The following is a 25,523-nucleotide window of genomic DNA, read 5'->3' as shown; positions in this document are numbered from 1 at the left end:
GGATAGGTATACCAAGTCTGCCCACTTTTTACCAGTCAGGACGACTTATACTGTGGAGCAGTATGCTGAGTTATATGTGAAGGAAATTGTTCGACTTCATGGGGCTCCAAGGTCGATAGTATCCAACAGGGACGCCACCTTCACCTCCAAGTTTTGGGAGAGTTTGCAAAAGGCTATGGGCACACAGTTACAGTTTAGTAGCGCTTATCATCCTCAAAAAGATGGTTAGACTAAGAGGACAATTCAGATAATGGAGGACATGTTATGAGTTTGTGTTATAGATTTTGGGGGATCTTGGAGTAAGTATCTCCCTTTGATTGAGTTCTCGTACAACAACTGTTATCAGGCGACTATCAGAGTGGCTCCATATGAAATGCCTTATGGGAGGAAGTGCATATCACCTATCCATGGGGATGAGATGGGTGAGAGGAGTTATTTGGGCCCTAAGATGGTTCAGAGAACCAATGAGGCGATTGAGAAGATTAGAGCTCGAGTTCTTGCCTCCCAAAGTTGCCAAAAGAGTTACTCAGACCTGAAATGCAGGAGCGTAGAATTTTAGGTTGGTGACCATGTGTTCCTTAAAGTTTCACCTTCGAGGGGAGTGAAACGATTTGGTGTTCGGGGCAAGCTAAGCCCTAGGTTTGTTGGCCCCTTCGACATTCTGGAACGGGTTGGAGAAGTAGCTTATAGGTTGGTAATGCCTCCAGCCTTATTAGAGGTTCATAATGTTTTTCACGTATCCATGCTCCGGAAGTATGTGTCTGATTCGACGCATATACTCAGTTATGAGAATTTGGAGCTGGACCAAGAGTTGTCTTACGAGGAGAAGTCGGTTTAGATTCTTGACTGAAAGGACAAAGTCTTGCGGAGCAAGACCATCGCCTTGGTGAAAGTTCTATGGAGGAACAAGAAGGTTGAGGAGGCAACGTCGGAACTTGAGTTAGAAATACGGGAGAGGTATCTCGAGTTATTCAGGTAATTTCGAGGACGAAATTTCTGTAAGGAGGGGATAGTTGTAACGACCTAAATTTCGCTAATAAGGCTTAGAGCCTTGATTAGCGTGCCTGGAGGGCAATAAGTGATTTAATATTAAAATATGTGATTTTTTATGAATATGTGATTAGAGATGCATGTTTAGGTGAATTAAATATGCATGTGGGCCCCGTTTGGTTGTTAGGGGCATGTTTGTAATTTTTGCCATTGAGGGCATAAATGTGATAATTGTAATAATTGTGATATATCTGTGTTGCACGATCTGAGACAGTCCTAAGGAGTTGTTAGCTTGAAAGTCACAACGGGGTCGAAAATTTGACTCGAGGCGAGTCGAGGGGTATTTTGGGTATTAGTTGTTTTATGGGGTTATCAAGTTATGGAAATAAATATTTGGAGATATATTTGAAGATAGAATGTTTAGGAGAGAATATTGGGGAAATTTACCATTTTTGCCCTCGGGGACGTTTTTGGTACCCTGAGCCTTGAGGTAACCTTAGAGACCAAGTAAATAAAACAAAACCAAAGAAATACTCATAAACTTGGAGAAACTGACCGAAAACCTTCTCTCTCTCTCTCTCATTATTCTCTCTAAGCCAAACCAAGGGAAAAGCTGGGAATTAAGCAAGGATTGGAGCTCTTGACTTGGGGATCAACTTAGCATCACTTTGAGGATTCAAACAGAGGCTAAGGTAAGCATCAACTGTGATTTTAGCTAGTTAATTCAGTGGTTATTGAATGGTTTTCTTAGTTCTTTTGAGGTGTTGAAGTTGAAGATTTAATGTTGGGTTTAATGAGTTTTGAAGCTAGAGTTTGTTAGGTTTTGCTGCTGGAATCATAGTGAAATTTCTGAGATGAATAAATTAAGTTGTTAGAATGATTTTAGGGGTAATTGGCTTGGTTTTCATGGTAAAAATGGTGAGTTTTTCTGGGCTCGAGGGGTCGGGCCGCGACGCTGTTTTTGCTGTGCCGCGGCCCCTTAGAACACCTGGGCGCCTGACGCGACGCCCTACAGGCAGGGCTGCGGCGCGTGTGGGAAAAATGAGGCAGGGCCTCTGGTTAAGCTGGGGGCCGCAACATGAGTTCTTAGGGCCGTGGCGCTTAGTGCATTTTTGGACTTTAAGGAGGTTTTAGGCTCGGGAATCCAATAGTTAAGGCTCGGGATGGATTTTATCACCCGGATCGATAGAATTCAATGCTCCGGAGACTAGAATTATGACCCAAAGTTGTTTAACAGATTAGAACTTGATGGATGAATATTTTTGGTGCGTTGCGACTAGGGTTTCAGTGAGGCTCGGACTAGGGGACTGTGCTCGAGACAACGGTGCTTGGAAGCTGGGGACATAGGTACGAAAACTATTGTACCCATAGAGCTTGTGTTGTAGGGCAGGACCCTATATGATTGTGTTACAGGGCACGACCCTATATGATTGTGTTACAGGGTGTAGGCCCTTTGATTGAGTTTATTCATGTTTAAGTATATGTTTAATTGTGCTATGTGTGCATATATGTGAATAAACGACAAGGGCCGGGAACGGCGAGGGCCAGGAATGGCGAGGGCCGAGAACGGTAAGGCTAAGAATGGTAAGGCTAAGAACGGCAAGGGGCCAGGAGCAGCATTTAGCACCCGGAGTGCGAGTTGCTAGGGTGAGACCCTAAAGTATACCTGGGATATCGTCAAGGTGTGGACCACGAACCTAGGGCCTGGTAAAGAGCCTGGCATGGCATGGCCGTATGTGGTTAGCCTGGTTATGGCTTGTTTATATGTTGAGTGTATAATAAGCATATGTTATCTGCTTGTGAGGGTTTTCTTGCTGGGCTTCGGCTCATGGGTGCTCTATGGTGCACGTAAGGGCAAGGGGAAAGTCGACCAACCTTGAGTATGGAGAGCGTGATGAGCGGCGCGTACATGTTTGGCCTGCCTGGCTGCTACAGTGAGGGATATTTTGGGAGATGACTTTACTAAACCCGAATTTTGTCGTTTAACCGACTTTAGTTATATTTTTGAGTTGTAAATATTTCTAAACAATATTTTGGGATCCCAAATGTTAAATGCTTTATGTTTTTTCAGTAAATGGAATTATTTTCGAAGTTTGTGACTCTGTCTATGGTTTAATTACACTTTTGTCTTAAAACCTTGATTAGCGAGTTATATGCACGTTTTAAACTCACTTAGTAACGGCTCTAAGGAAGTAGGGCGCTACAGGTACATTATCAGTGTAGCGTCCCAAATTTGCTAATTAGGCTTAGGGCCTTGATTAGTGTGCCTAGAGGGAAATAAGTGATTTCTATTTATAATATGTAAATTTGTATGAATATGTGATTAGACTTGCATGTTTAGGTGAATTAAATATGCATGTGGGCCCCGTTTGGTTATTAGCGGCATGTTTGTAATTTTATCCCGTTGAGGGCATAAATGTGATAATTGTGATACACTTGTTGTATATCTGTGTTGCACAATCTGAGACAGTCCTAGGGAGCCGTTAGCTAGAAAATCACAACAGGGTCGAAAACCCGACTCGGGGCGAGTCGAGGGGTATTTCGGGTATTAGACGTTTTATGGGGTTATCGGGTTATGGAAATAAATATTTGGAGATATATTTAAAGATACAATGTTTAGGAGGGAATATTGGGGAAATTTACCATTTTTCCCTCCAAGGCGTTTTTGGTACCCCGAGCCTTGAGGTAACCTTAGAGACTAAGTTAAATAAAACAAAACCAAAGAAATACTCAAACACTTGGAGAAACCGGCCCAATGCATTCTCTTTCTGTCTCATTTTTTTCTCTCTAAGCCAAACCAAGGGAAAAGCTGTGAATTAAGCAAGGATTTGAGCTCTTGACTTGGGGATTAACTCAGCATCACTTTGAGGATTCAAACAGAGGCTAACGTAAGCATCAACTGTGATTTTAGCTAGTTAATTCAGTGGTTATTGACTGGTTTTCTTGGTTCTTTTGAGGTATTGAAGTTGAAGATGGAATTTTGGGTTTGATAAGTTTTAAAGCTAGAGTTTGTTAGGTTTTGCAGCTAGAATCATAGTGGAACTTCTGAGATAATTAAATTAAGTTGTTAGGCTGATTTTAGGGGTAATTGGCTTGGTTTTGGAAGAGAAAATGGTGGGTTTTTCTGGGTTCGAGGGGTCGGGCCGCAGCATTGTTCTTCCTGAGCTGTGGCCCTTTAGAACTTTGGGCAGTGTGAAAGTGGAGGCGCGCCGTGTCATGGGCCCAACTATATGGAACGTGCGGCACTTGCAGACTCTTCAAGCTAACAAGTCAGCCTACAACACACACCTACAGGCAAACAAACTCAGTGGTTAGCCACATACACATCTCGGACATGCAACAGGCAATAATGAAGTATGAGCAAGCACAAAGCAAGTCATTCCTAGGAACGTCCACACAACACAAAGCACATAATAAGGCAAGTGGCACGCAATGGCCCAACGAAGATAGCAAACAAGTAACACATAGGCAACAAGGAAGCACACAGGGGCAAGTATGGATAAACATTGTTTTATTAATATATAGCCTTGATAGGGCAAGGGAGTACACAACTTTGGCCCCTATCTGGTGATGGCCATGGTGCTTCCCTAAGTCACTAGGTCACCTCCCCCTAAGGAGCCTTCTAGGGAAATAAGGTCTTCCCAGGAACATATATGATTTTTGTCTGGGAGACATATGCATAATTACAAAACTGCCACTACCATATCCCATGAGGTTGTTTGGTGCAAGACTTGACTAATGATCAAGCACCAAGGCATGCTCACTTACAAAATGGCTCCATGTGGGTGTGCCAAAGGGGCAGCACACCACACTCTCCCCCACTCAATTCTTAGGCGTCCTCGAAGAAGTAACTTGCAGATCTTCAATCTTCTGCGTGATCTTCTTCAAGTCTCTCGCCCTCTCCCACCTGATCTCGTCATCTACGAGCCCCTTCCATTTTATCAGATACTCTTTATGCTTTTTATGGTCAGTGGTGACCGTCCTTTCTGCCAGGATTTCTTCAGGTTGATGCTTGCTCCTTGGCTGAACGATGACTCCTCCTCTGGTTGACTGTTTGCACTCTAGATTTGCTGGATCTTCATGATACGGCTTCAAGTTGCTGACGTGAAGGACCGGGTGTATCTTCATCCATGCTGGTAGGTCAACTTTGTAGGAAGTTAGGCCAACTTTTCAGATGATTGAGACTGGACCCTCATACTTGCGAACGAGTCTGATGTCTTTATCCCCTCAGAATCTCAACTGTTCGGGCCTCAGCTTGATTAACACTAAGTCACTTGCTTTTAACTCCAATGGTTTGCACTTCTGATTTTCCCACTTCTTCATTCTTCTTGATGCTTTTTCTAAATAAGCTCGGGCAATCTCTGTCGTTTTCTTCCAGTCTTTTGTTAAGTGAAAGGCTCGCGGGTTCCAACCGCGATATTCATTCACTGTGTGGGGCAAAAGTGGCTGCTGTCCATTAACAACTTCAAAAGGGCTCTTATTCGATGAAGAACTCTTTTGAGAGTTGAAGCAAAATTGAGCAACATCGAGTAGCTGCGGCCAATTCTTCTGATTGGCATTTACAAAGTGGTGCAAGTACTCCTCCAACATCCCGTTGAATCTTTCTGTCTTCCCATCTGTCTGTGGATGGTAGTTCGAGGATATGTTCAGTTGTGACCCCAAGAGACTGAATAGTTTGGACCGAAAGGTCCCAGTGAATCTTCCATCTTGGTCACTAACAATGTTCTGGGGCACTCCCCAATATTTGAAAATATGCTTGAAAAATTGTCGGGCTGTCTCTTCTGCCGAACAGTACTTCGACACTGGGACGAATGTTGCGTACTTCGAGATTCTATCCACAACCACCAAGATCACACTCAAATCCCCTGTCTTTGGTAGACTGGTCATAAAGTTAAGCGACACACTCTCCCATTGTCAGTTTGGGACTCGCAAGGGCTCCAACAACCCAGGTGTCTTGTTCCTATCGACCTTGTCTTGCTAGCAGACGAGACATGTCTTGGTGTACTCCACTACATCATCTCGCATTTGTGGCCAGTAGTATCCCTGCTTCAAGAGGGCATGGGTTCTCTGCCACCCTGGATTACTTGCCCACAAGGTGTCATGACATTCGCTTAGTAATGTCCTCCGCAAATCTCCAGCTTTCGGACCATACAAGTAACCCCCTTTAGCCCATAGAAGATCATCCTCCACCTAGGATGGTCATGACAACCGAGTCTTTCTCTAGGTTTTCTTTGATACGCTTCTTGAGTGGAGAGTTCACCACGCTAGCCGACAAACAAGCCAAGATCTTTAGAGTCACCAATTCTGCTTTGCGACTCAAGGCGTCAACTTCCTGGTTCAAGCATCCTGCCCTGTGCTCAAAATGGAAGTCGAATTCCACCATGAACTCCTGCCATCGAGCCTGCTTAGGGGTCAGTTTTGGGTGAGTAAGCAAATGACTAACAGCTGCATTATTCGTCTTCACCACGGACTTTGACCCCAGCAAGTAATGCCTCCACACTCGCAAGCAATGGATAACTGCGAGGAGTTCCTTCACTTGGGCAGTATTGTAATGCCCCGGAATCCCTAATATAGTTTAATGGCTGGAATAGTAGGCCGGGAAGGCCATAACTGTTTAATTATGCCATTAAATGAATTTATGCATGTTTATGAGAATTATATTATAATATAATGTTAAATGCATGCATGTGGGTCCACACTTGTTTACAGGGGTGTTTTAGTAATTTGGCCCGTTGAGGGCATAATGGTATATTTGTTTGCATGTTAATGATATATTGTGAGGCCACATTATAATGTGGATTGGTTCGAGTTATTCGGCATGAGACGATCTATAAATATAAATTATCGGTTTGGTCATAACAGGCTTAAGCTCGGGGCTCGGGGTGAGTCTCGGGGTGTTTTTAATGATTAGAGCGTTATTGGGAATTATAGGGTAACGGGATATGAATTATTGGTGTTTGAGATTATCGAGATTAGCGGGAATTGGAGAGCGTTAATTATGATTAACGATATAGGTTGGAAAGGACAATTTTGCCCTTGGGAAGGCTTTAGAAACTTTTAATGACCTAGGGGCATTTAGGTCATTTGGTTTGGATTTATATAAAACTTTAGTTGGCTGTAGAAAAACAGAACAAAACAGAGCCCTTACTTCTCCTTCCCGTACATCATTTTCTCTCATTTCTCCTTTGGAGTTTTTGAGCCCAAATTGAGGAATCAAGCTAGGAAATCAAGGGGTTGAGTTCATAGAGTTGGTTCAGCCATTGAAAGGGATTTAATCTCAAGTTTGAGGTGAGTTTCAGCCACAAGTTTTCTGGTTTTACTCTGTTTTCTTTTAGTTTTTAGCCTATGATTTTGTTGAGGATAGCTTGGATTAATGGAAGTTTTGATTGATGTTTAACTTGGGTTTTGATGAGGGTTTGATATAGAGGATGTTTAGGTGTTGGATTAAGTGTTTGGATGAGGTTTGGGACTGGTTTGAAGGTTTGGTTTCAAGGAAAAATGCAGGGGAAGAAAGCTGGTGCTTGCTGGTTTGTGTAAAGGGCCGCGGCATGGCTATGGTGAGCCGCGGCCTATGTTGGTTTCTGGGGTAGAAATGCCTCTGTCAAAGAGGTGAGCCGTGGCCCATAGAGGCATTTTTGGCTAGAAATGGGTTTTTGACTTGGGGATTCAAGCCTTAGGCCTCGGGATCGATCCTACTACCCGGTTTAGTAGGATTCGATGTTTCGGAGGCTAGGTTTTGGTTTGGGAACCCTTTGTTATCATTTTCATTGATGAATCCTATATTTTGGTTATGACCAGGTAACCACCAGGGAATTAAAAGATTGATCGTTCTCAGGGGTCGTTCTTATATTAATTTTCACTCGAACCAGAGGTAAGAAAACAGTGTTTGAATACAGTTGCACCCTGTATATGTATATGACATGCGTGACTTGTTATTGAGGCATGTTGGTTGATAAATGTGGACATGGATTGCATATTAAATGCTAGAGAATGTTTCTTACTTGTTTATGGCACTGACTAGTCAGGGACACTGACCTAAGGGTCAGAAATGGCATAGCGTCATGAACGTCGAGCCAAATGAAGATTAGATCTAATCGATATCAGCATTGAATGGCTCTATGGCATTAATGTTGGACTGACCCTAAGGTCGATGAACTTATAAGCGCTTGGCTAGTCTAAGACTAGTTACTGAGAGCCAAGGCATAAGGCCCAGGTGACTGCTTGTCACATGGCTAGGGAACGATGTTACATAGTTATGACTCTAGAGTCATGAGGAAGGTTATGTTGGTGACTAATCACCATGCACCTATCCTGTTAAAGCTAGTGAGATGTTCACTTATCTATTTAGCCCTGGTGATCCTATTGTCACATGGCTAAAGGGAGCTGTCCCCATATTTGTGACTTTTGCGACTGTCACCTATTCGTTTGAACCAAAAGTCTTGAATAATTGTTACGATAATTGTTGATATTATATCATGTTATATTGTGTTTTCTTGATGGGCCTTTGCTCATGGGTGCTATGTCGTGCAGGTAAAGGGAAAGAGAAGCTCACCCAACCTTGAGTGGAGAGCTTAGGTGGTGTTGTGTACATATGCAGCCACTTGACCACCACGGCCAAGGAGTTCTCAGAGGGACTAGGGGGTTTACCCTATTTTTGCCGCTTAGGTCGGTGGGGATTGTAAATTTGAAACAGTAGCGACCATTTTGTACTATAAATAACTTGTAAACGTTTTGAATGGCTCATGAGCAGTTTATATACTTAATGAAATATACCCTTTCCTTTTTATTGGTTTTCCACCTTAGCCTGTTAATAACACTTAGATCATGTTTTTAACCAAAGGACTCGGGTAACGGGTCAAATTTTTGGTTCACTGTTCACCATTACTGTTCTGGGGTAACCAGGGCGTTACAAGTATACCGCCTCTCAGCTTCAGATAGGTTGCAGCTCTCATATGCGACCGGGTGGTCTTCTTGTACTAGTACCCCCCCCCCCCCCAAAGCATACTCTGAGGCATCTGTCTATACTTCGAAGGGCTTGCTAACATTTGGCAAGGCAAGAACAGGATCCTTCATCATGGCTTCCTTCAAACTCCTGAATGCTTCAGCACACTTATCCGTCCACGCCCAATTCACACCCTTTTTCAGAAGCTCGGTCAAGGGTGTCGCCCTTCTTGAGTAGCCGTCCATAAATCGTTTATAGTAGTTGGCTAGGCCCAAGAAGGAGCGGAGTTCTTTCACGTTTGTGGGGACTTTCCATTCTTGGATTGCTCTCACCTTCTCCAGATCCATACGAATTCGGCCACGTTCCACAAAGTGGCCTAAGAACTTGATGCTCTCCTGTGCAAACGAGCATTTCTCGCGCTTCACATATAGCTGGTTCTCTCTCAACTTCTAAAACACTTGAGCCAATTGTTCTTGATGCTCTTCAGTCGTGGCGCTATAAACCACGATATCATCCAAGTACACCACAACGAACTTATCTAGATACTCGTGGAATACTTGCTTCATTAGTGTAAAGAAAGTAGTAGGTGCATTTGTCAACCCAAACGGCATTACTCGAAACTCAAATGCTCCGTATCGAGTAACACACGTTTTCTTTGGTTCATCAATATCCACAATACTTACCTAATAGTAGCCCAATCTCAAGTCTAACTTTGTGAAGTATTTGGCTCCACTTAGCTGGTCGAACAAATCAGTGATCAGAGGGATGGGGTAGGTGTTGCAAACTGTCACCTTGTTGAGAGCCCTATAATCAATGCACAGTCTCAAGCTCCCATCGTGCTTCTTCTAGAATAGCACTGGTGCACCAAATGGCACCTTCGACGGTCTGATGAAGCCTGCCTCCAATAACTCTTTTAGTTGTCTCCTCAACTCTTCTAGCTCAGGGGGTGCCATTCTGTAAGGCGCTTTAGTTGGAGGTTTTGCTCCCGGCACTAGCTCTATCTAGTGATCAATCCCCCTCTTTGGTGGCAAGCTTTGGGGAGATTATCTGGCATCACATCCCCATACATATTTAAGACCCTCATAAGTTCTAGTGGAACAATCTCTTCCACTGCTTCTTCGAACATGGTGGGTACCGTTACATAAGTGGGCTCCTGCTTCTTCACACCATTCTTGAACTGTAAAGTTAATAGAAGCTTCACACCAGGGGGTGGTTTCACCTTTGCAGGCACCATTGCAGTAGTCTCTCCCATTATGAGCAAGCTCCCAGTGGCAAGGATTGGAATGGCACCTTTCTCGGTTAGAAAGTCCATTCCCAAGACTACATCGAAGTCATCCATATGGACCACCACTAAGTCAGTCTGCCCCTCCCACGTGTCGATTCTAACTTTTACCCATTTAGCCACACCAGTTGTGGCCAAGGCCTTGGAGTTGACCGCTTTCATGCGGCCGGCATCTTTCTCCAGATTTAGTCCTAGTCGCTTTGCTTCGAGTTCAGAGATGAAGTTGTGGGTGACACCCGTATCGATCATCACGCTTTTGGTGGGCTTGCCATTGATGGTGGCATCCACGAACATTAGCCCCTTTCCCAGGGTCTTCTTCCCTTTTTCGCCGTGTTTCACGAGAGCATTCAACAGGCGGACAGCGCCAATGTGCGCGTACTCTTCGTCTTCCTCTTCTCCTTTGCCCTGTTGTTCTTAGACAGTGAGGGCATTCAACTTGTCCCGGTAAGGGAAAACTGCCGACTTATGTGGGCCTTTGCAGAGCCAACAAGCTAGCGGCTTCCTCCTTCCAGTGGCATCTATACTGCTGGAAGAATTGGACTCAACTGTCCTCTTCTCTCCCCTACTCTTGCCCTGCCATGACTTCCCAGACTTCTTACTCCCAGCGCTACTTGAGCTGGTTGGAGGGGTAGCCCTTTTCGGCAGGCTGCTCTCCGGAGTGTAGTCTATTAAGCATTCAGCGGCTACTTGAGCGGTGTCTAGGTCAGACACACACTGTCTCTGAAGTTATTACTTGCCCCACGGTTTCAATCCCTCGAGGAACCAGAAGAGCCTGTCTACTTCAGACATGTCCTTTATGTCGAGCATTAGTCCCGAAAACTTCTTCACATATTCTCGGACTGTCCTAACTTGTTTGAGCTCTCTCAACTGGCGTCGAGCCATGTAAGCAACATTTTCTGGCAGAAATTGCATCTTTAATTCTCTCTTCAGGTATGCCCAAGATTTGATGGTGCACCTACCATTCTCTATGTCATCATACTTGGTCCTCCACCACACCTTGGCATCCCCAGACAAATACATGGTAGCCATGGCGACCTTTCCTTCTTCCGAATCGACCCGCACGGCTCTAAAATAGTGTTCCATGTCAAAGAGGAAATTCTCCAAGACCTTTGCGTCTCTGGCCCCGTTATAGGGCCTCGGCTCAGGTACTTTAACTCGGCCATATTCCATACCTATCGGCCCTGTTGCAGGGGCATTCCCAACCGCTCGCATGCTTAGGTTTACCTTGGCAGTTAGCTCAGCCATTTCTTCTCTGAGCATGCCAACTGCCTCCCTGCAGTCTTCCGTAGTATCATTTATGGAAACTTCTTGTTCCTTTAGCATGCGCTCCACTACCGCGATGCGCTCTTCCCATCGAGGGGAAACAGAAGTACTTGTTGGAGTGTTTCTTTTCTCCAACGTGATTATTCTTGATAGGAGAACATCATTTTCCTTTTCTAGCACAGCTATGCGATTGTTTGCATTAGATGATCTAGAGTTATGACTTTCAGAGGAAAGATCCCTGACCCTTTCATCCAGGCCATCTAATTCCCCCACACGCTTCTCAAGTGCTTCGATCCTATGAGTGTTGCTCACCATTAGTGTGTTTTGACAAACTCTTTATAACTTGGCTCTGATACTAACTGTCACGAGCCGACTATTTGGATACTCCAACTAGACGGAACGTGCGGCACTTGCAGATTCTTCAAGCTAACAAGTCAGCCTACAACACACACCTATAGGCAAACAAACTCAGTGGTTAGCCACATACACATCTTAGACATGCAATGGGCAATAACGAAGTATGAGCAAGCACAAAGAAAGTCATTCCTAGGAACGTCCACACAATACAAAGCACACAACAAGGCAAGTGGAACGCAATGGCCCAACGAAGATAACAAACAAGTAACACATAGGCAACAAGGAAGCACACAGGGGCAAGTATGGTTAAACATTGTTTTATTAATATATATCCTTGATAGGGGAAGGGAGTACACAGCTTTGGCCCCGATCTGCTGATGGCCATGGTGCTTCCCTAAGTCACTAGGTCACCTCCCCCTAAGGAGCCTTCTAGGGAAATAAGGTCTTCCTAAGAACATATATGATTTTTGTCTGGGAGACATATGCATAATTACAAAACTGCCACTTCCCTATCCCATGAGGTTGCTTGGTGCAAGACTTGACTAATGATCAAGCACCAAGGCATGCTCACTTACAAAATGGCCCCATGTGGGTGTGCCAAAGGGGCAGCACGCCACACCGCCGCGGTGCCCTATAGGTAGGGTCGCGGCACGTGTGGGCAAAAAGGAGGCAGGGCCACTGGTTGAGCTGGGGTCCGCGACATGGGTTCTTGGGGCCGCGATACTTAGTGCCGTTTTGGACTTTAAGGAGGTTTTAGGCTAGGGAATCCAAAAGTTAAGGCTCGGGATGGATTTTATCACCCGCATTGATAGAATTCAAGGTCCCGGAGATTAGAATTATTACTCAAAGATATTTAATGGATTAAAAATTGATGGATGAATATTGCTGACGCGCTGTGACTAGGGTTTCAGCGAGGTTCGAAATAGAGGACTGTGCTCGGGACATCGGTGCTTGGAAAGCTCGGGACACAGGTAAGAAAACTGTTGTACCCGTAGATCAGGGCGAGGCCCTATAGTTTGTGTTGTAGGGCATGACCTTATATGATTCTGTTGCAGGGCGTAGCCCCATTAATTGTGCTTATGCATGTTTAAGTATTTGTTTAATTATGTTATGTATGCATATAAGTGAAAGAACGGTAAGGGTCAAGAACACTGAGGGCCGAGAACGGCGAAGGTCGGGAACTGCGAAGGCCGATAACTGCAAGGCTGAGTACGACAAGGGGCCGGAAGCAGCGTTTAGCCCGTAGAGTGCGAGTTTCCAGAGCAAGACCCTATAGGATACCTGGGATATCGTCACGGTGTAAACCGCGAACCCAGGGCCTGGTAAAGCGCTTGGGATGGCATGGCCGTATATGTTTAGCCTATTGTCGGCTTGATTACATGTTGAATGTTAAATATGCATATGTTATCTGCTTGTGTGAGATTTCTTGCTGGGCTTCGGCTCACGGGTGCTCTATGGTGCAGGTAAGGGCAAGGGGAAAGTCGACTAACCATGAATACGGAGAGCATGAAGCGACGCGTACATGTTTGGCCTGCCTGTCTACCACGGCCAGGGGTATTTGTGGAGATGATTGTATTTAACCTATATTTTTCCGTTTAGTTGACTCTGGTTATATTTTTGAGTTGTAAATATTTCTAAACAGTATTTTATGATCCCAAATGTTAAACGCTTTATGATTTTCAATGATTGGTATTATTTCCAAAGTATGAGACTCTGTTTATGGTTTACTTACACTTTTCACTTAAAACCTCGATTAGCAAGTTAATTGCATGTTTTAAACTCACTTAGTAATGACTCTAAGGAGGTAGGGCGTTACAACTTGGTATCAGAGCGAGCCAAGTTTTATGGTTCCTAGAGATTGATCGAACATGTACGCTCGCTATCAGTGACAAGCTCGACTTAGGGTTGGTTGGTAATAATTAACTTTTATGTTGAATATGTGCTTAAATGCCCTTTTTGCCTGCTTATTTTATATAGAGCATGATGAATGAGTTAATATATGCATGATATCAGGGCATAGCCCATTGAGTGTTATATGCTCTTTGTATGTTATGTGAAGTGTTGTTTATGGTTGACTGATATGATCTGAGAGGTGGTTTTGGATGTTGTTATATTGCCTGATGAGCAACATTGTTGGTTGCAGGCATATTGTTGTGATGCCTCGACAATCATCTAGACTCTGCAACAGTAGGGTCGAGGATGAAAACTAGGGTCAGAACCCTCCACCTACCCCACAGAATTGGCAACAGATTTTTGCCGAAATGGAAGCAAGACTACAACGAACAGAGGAAGAACTTTGGCAGTTCAGGCAGCAGGCCCCTCCTTAGGTCACTGGGTTATTAGTTCAGCAGGTTGTGGCGCCAGTGTCAGTTCAGCATGTTATGGAGAACAGGTGGGAACCTTTGTATGAGAGGTTCAGAAAACAACATCCTCCCACCTTCGAGGGTGGACCAGACCCACTGCGGGCAGAGCAGTGGATGAATTTGGTTTCCTCTATTTTGGATTTTATGAGGGTTGAAGGGAACAAGAGGGTAGCTTATGCCAGCTACATGTTCAGATAGGATGCCCGCATCTGGTGGGATGTAGTAGTTCAGGGGAGGAATGTGGAAGTTATGACTTGGGAAGAATTCAGGAACATCTTTAACGAGAAATACTACAGTGTAGCAGTCCGAGTTGTAAAGGTTGACGAGTCCATCAACCTAACCCAGAACTGGTTGACCGTTACAGAGTACGCCTTGAAATTTGACTGGTTGGCGTAGTTCGCGCCGGATTTGGTGCCGACAGATGTGGCAAGAAAAGATAGATTTGTACGGGGGTTGAATGTTATGATCGCCTGAGTTGCGAAGATTACTATAGATCCAGAGACTACTACTTACGCTCAGGTTGTAGACAAGGCCCTTACAGCTGAGGGGGTCGAGGATCAAATTTGGAGAGAGAGCGCTGTTAGGCGCGATGCCAAGAGGATGGTGCTTCCTTCTTTGGGATCCAGTCGAGGTAGTGTCTCTAGTGAGTAGAAGAGGAAGGCCCCAGATTCTTTTGTTCCTCCCAGTTCGGATAGGAGGGCACGGGGTGTTTTTAGTGGCCGTCAGGGCGGAGGTGACAATTTGAGGAGTAGTGTGTCCACGGTGAAGACGGCGACACCAGGGTGAGTGCAGGATTAGGGCTTGCTTTGTCTGTGGGAGTGCCAATCATCTGAAGAAGGACTGCCCACAAGCCAGGAAAGAGGAGCTGAAGCAGGGCGACAGTCTCGCTCCTGCCAGAGTGTTTACTTTGACTCAGACTGAGGCGGAGGCTAGCCCCTCGGTTGTGACAGGTCAGATTTCTAGTGCTGGGTTTTCTTATATTACATTGATTGATTTGGGAGCAACTCATTCATTTGTATCTGCTAGGGTGATAGATTAGTTGTGTAGACCTAGTGTTTTGTATGATAGGGGTTTTCAGACTTTGCTGCCGACTGGGGAACTGGTATTCTCTAGGAGATGGATTAGAGCTTTGCCAGTAGAGGTAGATGGTAGGGAGTTGTCTGTTGATCTGATTGAGCTTGTGATGGATGACTTCGATATGATCCTAGGGATGGATTGGTTATCGAAGTATGGGGCGACGATTGACTGCAAGCGCAGGATGGTGACTTTTGAGCCAGAAGGGGAGGTACCCTTTTTATTTGTGGGGACAGTTAGTGGACCGTGAGTACCTATGATTTCAGCATTGAAGGTTAGAGACCTGATGCGGGAAGGTTGCATAGGATTCCTTGTGAATATTGTAAATACCTCTAGCATTATGTCAATTGGATTGGGGGAGACCAGATTGGTATGTGAGCTTCCAGATTTATTTCCAGTAGACCTGCCAAGGTTACCGCCGCAGTGAGAGATTGAGTTTGTCATTGAGTTGGTGCCGAGGGCAGAGCTAGTATCTAGGACACCTTATAGAATGGCTCCGGCGAAATTGAAGGATTTGAAGATTCAGTTGCCGGAGTTATTGGATTGGAGGTTTATCTGACCGAGTTTCTCGCCATGGGGTGCTCCAGTGTTGTTTGTCAAGAAGAAGGATGGATCACTTTGGATGTGTATTGACTACAGGGAGTTGAACAAGTTAACCATTAATAATAAATATCCACTACCTAGGATCGATGATTTGTTTGACCAGCTACAGGGAAGGATAGTGTTTTTCAAGACTGATCTTCGATCAGGTTATGACCAGTTAAGTATCAAAGAAGAGGACATACCAACGACCGCTTTTCGCACGAGGTATGGACACTATGAATTCCTAGTTATGTTCTTTGGATTAACCAATGCCCCAGGAGCTTTATGGATATGATGAATAGGGTTTTCAAGGACTATCTGGACAAGTTTGTAATTGTATATATTGATGACTTTCTGATGTACTCTCAGTCAGAGGCAACATCTACGTTGGGTATTGCAGCGGTTGAGGCAGCATAGGTTATATGCTAAGTTCAACAAGTGCGAGTTATAGTTACTGCAAGTTACTTTTCTGGGCCATATCGTCAGTAAGGAGGGGATTCTAGTTGACCCAAGTAAGATTGAGGCAGTGAGAGATTGGCCTAGACCGAGCAGTGTTCCTGAAGTAAGGAGTTTTTTAGGATTGGCAGGATATTATCGGCGGTTTGTTGAGGGGTTCTCCAGGATAGCTACGCCATTGACAGAATTGACAAAGAAGAAGACAAAGTATGTTTGGACAGACAAATGTGAGAACAGTTTCAAAGACTTAAAGCAGCGACTGATTACCGCGCCAGTGTTGAGTTTTACCGACAGATAGTGAGAAGTTTGTGGTTTATTGTGATGCTTCCAGACAGGGTTTAGGGTGTGTGCTGATGCAAGCTAGTAAGGTGATGGCTTACGCATCAAGACAGCTAAAGGATTATGAGCAGAGATATCCCACGCATGATTTGGAGTTGGCAGCGTTGGTATTCGCACTTAAGATTTGGAGACATTAACTATATGGTGAGAAGTGCGAGATATACACCGACCATAAGAGTTTGAAGTACTTCTTTACTCAGAAGGATCTGAATATGTGATAGAGACGGTGGCTGGAGTTGGTAATGGATTATGATTGTGATATCCTATACCATCATGGGAAGGCTAATGTAGTAGTTGATGCATTGAGTCGGAAGGGCCCTGGACAATTGTTCAGTTCGAGACAGATATCTGATAAGCTAGCTGAGGAGATGACCAGAGCGGGTATAGAGTTGGTGGTTGGTCGGTTAGCCAACATCATTCTTCAGTCTACACTCCTTGAGAGAATCAAGGAGGCATAGGGGAAAGATTCCCAGTTGAGAGGTCACAGGGAGAACGTCTTAGTCTGAGCGGCTAAGGACTTCTCTATCTCGGAGATGGGGTTACTGAAGTACAAGGGTCGGATCTGTGTTCCGATGGATTCTGATATCCAGCGTGAGATCTTAGATAATCGCATACCACTTCGTATTCCTTACATCGAGGTACGACGAAGATGTACCAAGATATGAGAGCTTCGTATTGGTGGTCGGGCATGAAGAGGCCAGTAGGGTTGCTGCCACCTCTAGGGATTCGAGAGTGGAAGTGGGAAGATATTACCATGGACTTCGTGGTTGGCTTGCCGAACACCGTGGGACAGCAAGACTCAGTGTGGGTGATTGTGGATATGTATACCAAGTCCGCCCTCTTTTTACCTGTCAGGACAACTTATACTGTGGAGCAGTATGCCGAGTTATATGTGAAGGAAATTGTTCAACTTCATGGGGCTCCGAGGTTGATAGTATCCAATAGGGACCCCCCCTTCACCGCCAAGTTTTGGGAGAGTCTGCAGAAGGCTATGGGCATGCAGCTACGGTTTAGTACCGCTTATCATCCTTGAGGACAGATGGACAGTCTGAGAGGAAGATTCAGATAGTGGAGGACATGCTACGAGCCTGTGTGCTAGATTTTGGGGGATCTTGGAGCAAGTATCTCCCTTTGATTCTGTTTTCGTACAATAACAGTTATCACGCGACCATCGGAGTGGCTCTGTATGAGATGATTTATGGGAGGAAGTGCATATCACCCATCCATTGGGATGAAAACTCAAGATTAGAGCTCAGATGCTTGCCTCCCAGAGTCGCCAGAAGAGTTACTCGGACTTGAGATGCAAAGGCGTGGAGTTTCAAGTTGGTGACCATGTGTTTCTTAGGGTTTCACCTTTAAGGTGAGTGAAACGGTTTGGTGTTCAGGGCAAGCTGAGCCCTAGGTTTTTTGGCCCCTTCGAGATTCTGGAATGGGTTGGAGAGGTAGCTTACAGGTTGGTGATGCCTCCAGCCTTATCAGGGGTTCATAAATTTTGTCATGTATCCATGCTCCGGATGTATGTATTAGATTCGATGAATGTCCTGAGTTATGAGAATTTGGAGTTGGACCAGGATTTGTCTCATGAGGAGAAACCGGTTTAGATTCTTTACCGAAAGGACAAAGTCTGGCGGAGCAAGACCATCCCCTTGGTGCAAGTGTTGTGGAAGAAAAGCAAGGTTGAGGAGGCGACGTGGGAACTTGAATCAGAAATGCGGGAGCGGTATCCCGAGTTGTTCAGGTAATTTCGAGGAAGAAATTTTTGTAAGGAGGGGATAGATGTAGCATCCCAAATTTTCTAATTAGGCTTAGGGCCTTGATCAGTGCGCCTGGAGGGAAATAAGTGATTTATTATTATAATATGTGAATTTGTATGAATATGTGATTAGAGATGTATGTTTAAGTGACTTAAAGATGCATGTGGGCCCCGTTTGGTTGTTAGGGGCATGTTTGTAATTTTAGCCCGTTGAGGGCATAAATGTGATAAATGTGATAATTGTGATACACTTGTGGTATATCTGTGTTGTACGATCTAAGACAGTCCTAGGGAGCCATTAGCTAGAAAGTCACAACAAGATCGAAAACCTGACTCGGGGCGAGTCGAGGGGTATTTCGGGTATTAGACGTTTTATGGGGCTATCGGGTTATGGAAATAAATATTTGGAGATATATTTGAAGATAAAATGTTTAGGAGGGAATATTAGGGAAATTTACCATTGTGCCCACGGGGACGTTTTTGGTACCCCGAGCCTTGAGGTAACCTTAGAGACTAAGTTAAATAAAACAAAACCAAGGAAATACTCAGAGACTTGGAGAAACCAACCAAAAACATTCTCTTTCTCTCTCATTTTTTTCTCTCTAAGCCAAACCAAGGGAAATGTTGGGAATTAACTCACCAAGGATTTGAGCTCTTGACTTGAGGATTATCTCAGCATCCCTTTGAGGATTCAAACAGAGGCTAAGGTAAGCATTTACTGTGATTTTAGCTAGTTAATTCAGTGGTTATTGACTAGTTTTCTTGGTTCTTTTGAGGTATTGAAGTTGAAGATTGAATTTTGGGTTCGATAAGTTTTAAAGCTAGAGTTTGTTAGGTTTTGCTAGAATCATAATGGAACTTCTAAGATGATTAAATTAAGTTGTTAAACTGATTTTATGGGTAATTGTCTTGGTTTTGGTCGAGAAAATGGTGGGATTTTCTGGGTTCGAGGGGTCGGGCCGCCACATTGTTCTTGCTGAGCAACGGCCCTTTAGAACTTTGGGCGGCTTTAAAATGGAGGCTCGCCGCGGCGCACAGGTAGGGCCGCGGTGCGTGTGGGTAAAAAGGAGGCAGGGCCACTGGTTGAGCAGGGGGTCGTGGCATGGGTTCTTGGGGCCGCGACGCTTAGAGCCTTTTTGGACATTAAGGAGATTTTAGGCTCGGGATGGATTTTATCACCCGGATTGATAGAATTCAAGGTCTCGGAGATTAGAATTACGACTCAAAGATATTTAATGGATTAGAACTTGATGGATGAATTTTGTTGATTCGTTGAGACTAGGTTTTCGGCGAGGCTCGGAGTAGGGGTCTGTGCTTTGGACATCGGTGCTTGGAAAGTTCAGGACACAGGTAAGAAAACTGTTGTACCTGTAGTGGCACGACCCTATATGATTGTGTTGCAGGGCGTAGCCCAATTAATTGTGCTTATGCATGCTTAAGTATTTGTTTAATTATGCTATGTATGCATATGTATGAATGAACGGTAAAGGTCGGGAACGGCGAGGGCCGAGAACGGTGAAGGCCGGGAACGGCGAAGGCCGAGAATGGCGAGGCCAAGTACGACAAGGGGCAGGGAGCAGCGTTTAGCACGTGGAGTATGAGTTGCCAGGGCGAGACCCTATAGGATACCTGGGATATCCTCACGGTGTAGACCGCGAACCCAGGGCTGGTAAAGCACTTGGGACGGCATGGCCATACTTGTTTATCTTATTGGCAGCTTGATTACATGTTGAATGTTAAATATGCATATGTTATATGCTTGTGTGAGTTTTCTTACTGGGCTTCCACTCACGGGTGCTCTATGGTGCAGGTTTGGGGAAGGGGAAAGTCAACTAACCATGAGTACGGAGAGCATGAAGCGGCGCATACATGTTTGGCCTGCCTGGCTACCACTGCCAGGGGTATTTTGGGAGATGATTGTATTAAACCTAGATTTTGTCGTTTAGCTGACTTTGGTTATATTTTTTAGTTGTAAATATTTCTAAACAGTATTTTGGGAACCCAAATGTTAAACACTTTATGATTTTCAATTAATGGTATTATTTCCACCGTATGAGACTCTGTTTATGGCTTAATTACACATTTGACATAAAACCTCAATTAGCGAGTTAATTGCACGTTTTAAACTCACTTAGTAACGACTCTAAGGAGGTAGGGCATTACAGTCAGGGTAGTGGTGCAGTACCTAGGTACATTGTCAGGGTAGTGGTGCAGTATGTACTGGTGTTCGGGTAATGGTAAAGTATGTAGTGGTGTCGACTCTCGTACTTAGTCTAAGGCATGCAGAACATACCACCACTTCACGTCCTCATTCGTGTCACCACGACATGTCAGACACAGATGTCAGAATGATGCATTCGCCACCTTCATAGTTCTATATTCCGTACTCATATGCTCGCCTTGTACCTGATGGTCCATCTTTCATCTTAAAGGTACAATTTCCTTCAAATCTTCCTTATACTCTACTGGGTGTTAGAGAATAGTGTGGGCTCTTTGTTAACGTTGAAGGGACTTCCCTTGCAAGGTTTCCACATTAAGGCACTTCTAAGAGGTGGGCCTCAGGTAGTGAGCCCCTCTCGCGTATCGACCTCGCGTCATGGGGAGCGAAGAACGGAGCCTCGCACAGTGAGGCATCTAGGCATGAGGTTCAGCAATGATGGAATTTAGCATTTAGGCACGTAGCGCCTCTCATAGCGAGGCACCTTCTTCAGTTACTCAGCCTTACAACTCGAAGCATCTTCCTCCCCGTGGTCCTCGCGCCAAGTCAAACGATGCTCAAAGCCTCATGTAGCGGCCCCTCGCGCAGCGACCCTTGTACAGCGACCCCTCGCGCAGCGACCCCTCGCGCAGCGACCCCTCGCGCAGCGACCCCTTGCGCCTATATCTACAACATAGTTATGAGGGGTATAAGAAAAGGGCCCATACTTATGTACTTGAAGGGCTATAAAAAAGAACAACAAAAAACAACGGTGACATGCGAGGGGCCGTTGAGCGAGGTCGCCGCGCGAGGGGCCTTCACGAGAGGGGTTGTTGCGCGAAGGGCCATTGCACGAGGCTTTGAGCCTTGTTTGACTTGGCTCGAGGACCACGGGAAGGAAGATGCATTGAGTTGTGAGGCTGAGTATGTGAAGGAGGCGCCTCGCTATGAGAGGCGCTGCGTACCTAAATGCTAAACTCCATCATTGCTGGAAGCACATGCCTAGATGCCTCACTGTGCAAGGCTCCATTCTCCGCACCCCGTAAGGCGAGGTCGATACGTGATAGGGGCTCACTACCTGAGGCCCACCTCTTAGAAGTTCCTTAGCGTAGAAACTTGGTAAAGGAAGTCCCTTCAACTGTAATGAAGAGCCCACACTATTCTCTAACACCCAGTAGAGTATAAGGAAGATTGGAGGGAAATTGTACCTTAAAGATGAAAGATGGACCATCAGGTAAAAGGCGTGCATATGATTACGAAATATAAAGGTGGCGAATGCATGATTCTGACATCTGTGTCCCACATGTAGAAGTGACACGAATGAGTACGTGAAGTGGTGGTACATTCTGCATGCCTCAGACCAAGTACGAGAGCTGACACCACTATGTACTGCACCACTACCCCGACACCACTATGTACTGCACCACTACCTTGACAAGGTACCTACGTACTGCACCACTACCCTGACAATGTACCTAAGTACAATCTTGTCCCTGGGGACCACCTTGTATCAGGGGCCAACAGAGCCCATCTATAAATAGGCTTCGACCCCTCAGGCTAGGGGGTTGGAAAAATCTTTGTATTCTCAGATAATTAAGGAATATACGATTTTTATTCCATCGTAGTTTTGCATTTTTCTTCTTCAAGTTCTTTCTATCTTCTTCCTACATAATTTTTACAATACATTTTGAGGATTTTGATTCTATATCGTTGATGAGTTATCACCATCAACAACTAGGAATAATGCACTAGAAGAAATTAATCAGTTTCTTGCTTTTCTGGTTTGAAATAGGAATGTTTTAATATTTGAATTTGAAGATTTGAGGGCTTTTTAGGTTTATTTCAAGGTAGCTTAAGGGTCACGGTGTCAAGAGTGGTCTTGCATTAAACTACTTTCAAGAGAGGTTCTAGGTCTGGCACACGAATCCTGAAGTATTAGGGTTTCCAATGGTTATGGTATGTGATTAGTAATACCATGCATGAACTCACGTATTAGTATTAGGTGAGAATTTAGCTCGTAGGTATCTTAGGTCGAGTAGACCGAATACAAAACTCTAGGTTGCCCTCACTTCTATTATCGAAGCGAGCTTATATCCTAGTTCGCCTCTAACAGGCCACTTTGTCACCATGCAAACTAAATTATGGCAAGTCAGAAGAAGAAATTAGTGGCGATCTCCCCCACCCAAAACAAAAATAAGTAGGTCGCCTCCAATACCCCTATTCCCCTATTTGGCCAAGTGGTGGATATGCACGTCGCGGTTTCCCCCGACGCCTTCTTCGAGGCCGTGCATATCGAGCCTCAGATAAAGACTCAGCAAAAGGCAAACAAATTATACTGAGTCACGGGATTGAGAGGGACTCCAAAATACTTTTTGGCTACCCTCGGTTGGATGGAGAGTGGAGCTATAGTTGGCTCCAAGATGAATTTGTGTCTTGGAGTGATGGGCACCTGAAGGCAGATGTGTTCCTTCATTTGGACCAGTACTTCATAGAATTTTTGAAATACATTGAACTGGCACCGTTCTAGCTCCCCCCGAATTCGTATCGACTCCTGGGGGGTTGAAGTATTTATTTTTGAAGGAGTGGGAGGTCCCCACCCCTACCGATATTATGTTTTTCTTCTGCCCCAAGGCCAATCCAGAGTCAAAGGACTAAGGTGATGGTTTCTACTACCTCACTAGATTCTGCAACACAGCCTCATCATCGACCTCCCCGACCACCCGAATGACAATAAGGACCATTTCTTTATGTCAAACTTGTTAAAGAATTGCACTCATCGATACTTTAACCGTCCTCGTAAGTTTCTAAGCTTTTTTAACTTTACTTGAATTCTTCATCTTAACCAAGTTAAAACTTATTATGATTGAGTTATTACATTTTGTAGCTATATACAAGAGAACGAGGTGGTCAATGATCCTTTAAGGTCAATATAAGACTCTGGCTAGTGCTCTTGGAAAGGAGAAAGAGTTTTAGATCATGGTGAATGATGCCACCATGGTGACTTGTAAGCTGATCCGCGGGGATCAAACGCTAGCTATCAGGGCTCGAGTTCCCCTCCCTGAGCTCCCTCCTCCCCAGGAGCTCCTTCTAGTCACTAAGGAGGTTGATGAGGAAGATGAGGTCGCACAATTGGTGCGTGGAAGAAGAGCTCCTAAAGATAGACATGATTATGTTCAAGGCCGTGCTGAATTGGTGGCAGCAGCCGAAACCTCCAGCCGAGGTAATCCATATAGAGAAATAAATTTGGCTGCTGCTAGGTTTAGGCTAATTCGATTCATTCTGAGGCAGCTCGTGAGTCGACATCTGGTTGACCCGAACCTGAATGTGACCCTACTTCATTGTGTTGACCAACTGGTCGTACGCCATGTTTATAGTTATCCCAAATGTACTGTGGTGGTAGATAACACCTTGCACTTTAGGTCCACTATTTTTAACATTATGGTACAAACCTTTTGTCATGGCCTTCCATGTGTCATGGTATATTTACCTCGTGTATTAGGCAGGTCGAGCATGAGTCTACTCCAGATGAAGAGCCCAAACCTCATAGGTCCCACAATGTAAAAAATACTAGAATCTCCCCATCCTTCGATAATCCAATAGTTAGAGGTTTTACCCAACTCAGTTCATAACATGGAGCCAATCATAGTAGTTTCCCCCTCGAACTCGGAGGGTAGGGTCCATAGTCTTGTTGAGTAGACAATCTTTGATACAAAACTTAGGTTTGGGTTAAACATTTTTTATTGTTGGGGGTTAGGCTATATATCAACCAAGTTATGTATATTACAACTCAATAGAATAACAAGAATAATATATACTCTAATGGGGAATAACACGAAGAACATAACTCAAATAATCAAGAGATAGAATTGACCTTTGTTGTTGAAGAACCTTAATACATAAAATCATATCAATGATTTTATGTGAAACCCAAAATGGAACAAAGGCTTGACACAAATGAAGATTTTTTGTCTAAAAATATCTATTCCTAGCCTCCTCCTTGATATTGCAACTACTTTTGAATGAGATTAGGTTCACAAGCCTTGATTCTTCATACTATTCAAGCTTTCTTGATGAAGATCCTGGAGAAAACTAGTAATCTTGAGAGCTAGAAAGAGAAGGATCTTAGAGAGAGAGAAAGAGAGGAGTGATCAATTTATAAAAGACTCAAGTGACCCCTTTAAATAGTATATGAACTCTCATTAGGCTAAACTAATGAGATTCAAGCATTTGTTTTAAATTTTTGAGCCACAAAATACATCCATGTACGGACCCGTATGAACGGCCAGGTAATGTGTCACATGTATAAGGATTTTTAGTATTAGCGACACATCACCTTCTAGATGCAATGCAACGCAAGTACCATTGACTTGGCACACCAAAACTTGTCACAAAACATCCACAAATGCCTCCAAACTTTTTGGGTACTCTTACGCCCTCCAAATATAAACTTTGGACCCAAAAGGATGATTTATAAATGCTTATACAAAAATTCAACTCTCGCATGTTGACTTTAGTGAAACCGTTATGGTTTTTGCACTTCTTCGTGCCCAACCAATTTTACTTTGTATTTAAACAATCATAACTTTTTTATCGTTTGGTTTTTAGGAAAGCTTGCCATTTTCTCGTGTTGTTAGAGCATCGAGCATATTGGGCCACCAAGAAGCTGAAATGGATCTTCAAGTTGTTGGAAAAACTAGAATATTGCAATTGAATGAGAGAAGATCATTCAGGAAGAAAACTTAAAGTGAATGGCCAGCACATGAAGCAATATTGGGGAGGAGAGGTCAATCGTGAGAAGACCTCCATCACTTTGGAGGATCCTTGAAAATATATATTTAGGTTGTCAAGTGATTCAGACAATATATTTGAGACAACCCAAAAGATTATACTGAAACCTGTTCAGAACGCATACTGAAGGATCCCAA

The sequence above is a fragment of the Humulus lupulus genome, chromosome 5 (genome assembly GCF_963169125.1).
Source record: "Humulus lupulus chromosome 5, drHumLupu1.1, whole genome shotgun sequence".
Classification (NCBI taxonomy): domain Eukaryota; kingdom Viridiplantae; phylum Streptophyta; class Magnoliopsida; order Rosales; family Cannabaceae; genus Humulus; species Humulus lupulus.
Note: the sequence above shows the minus strand (reverse complement) of the source record.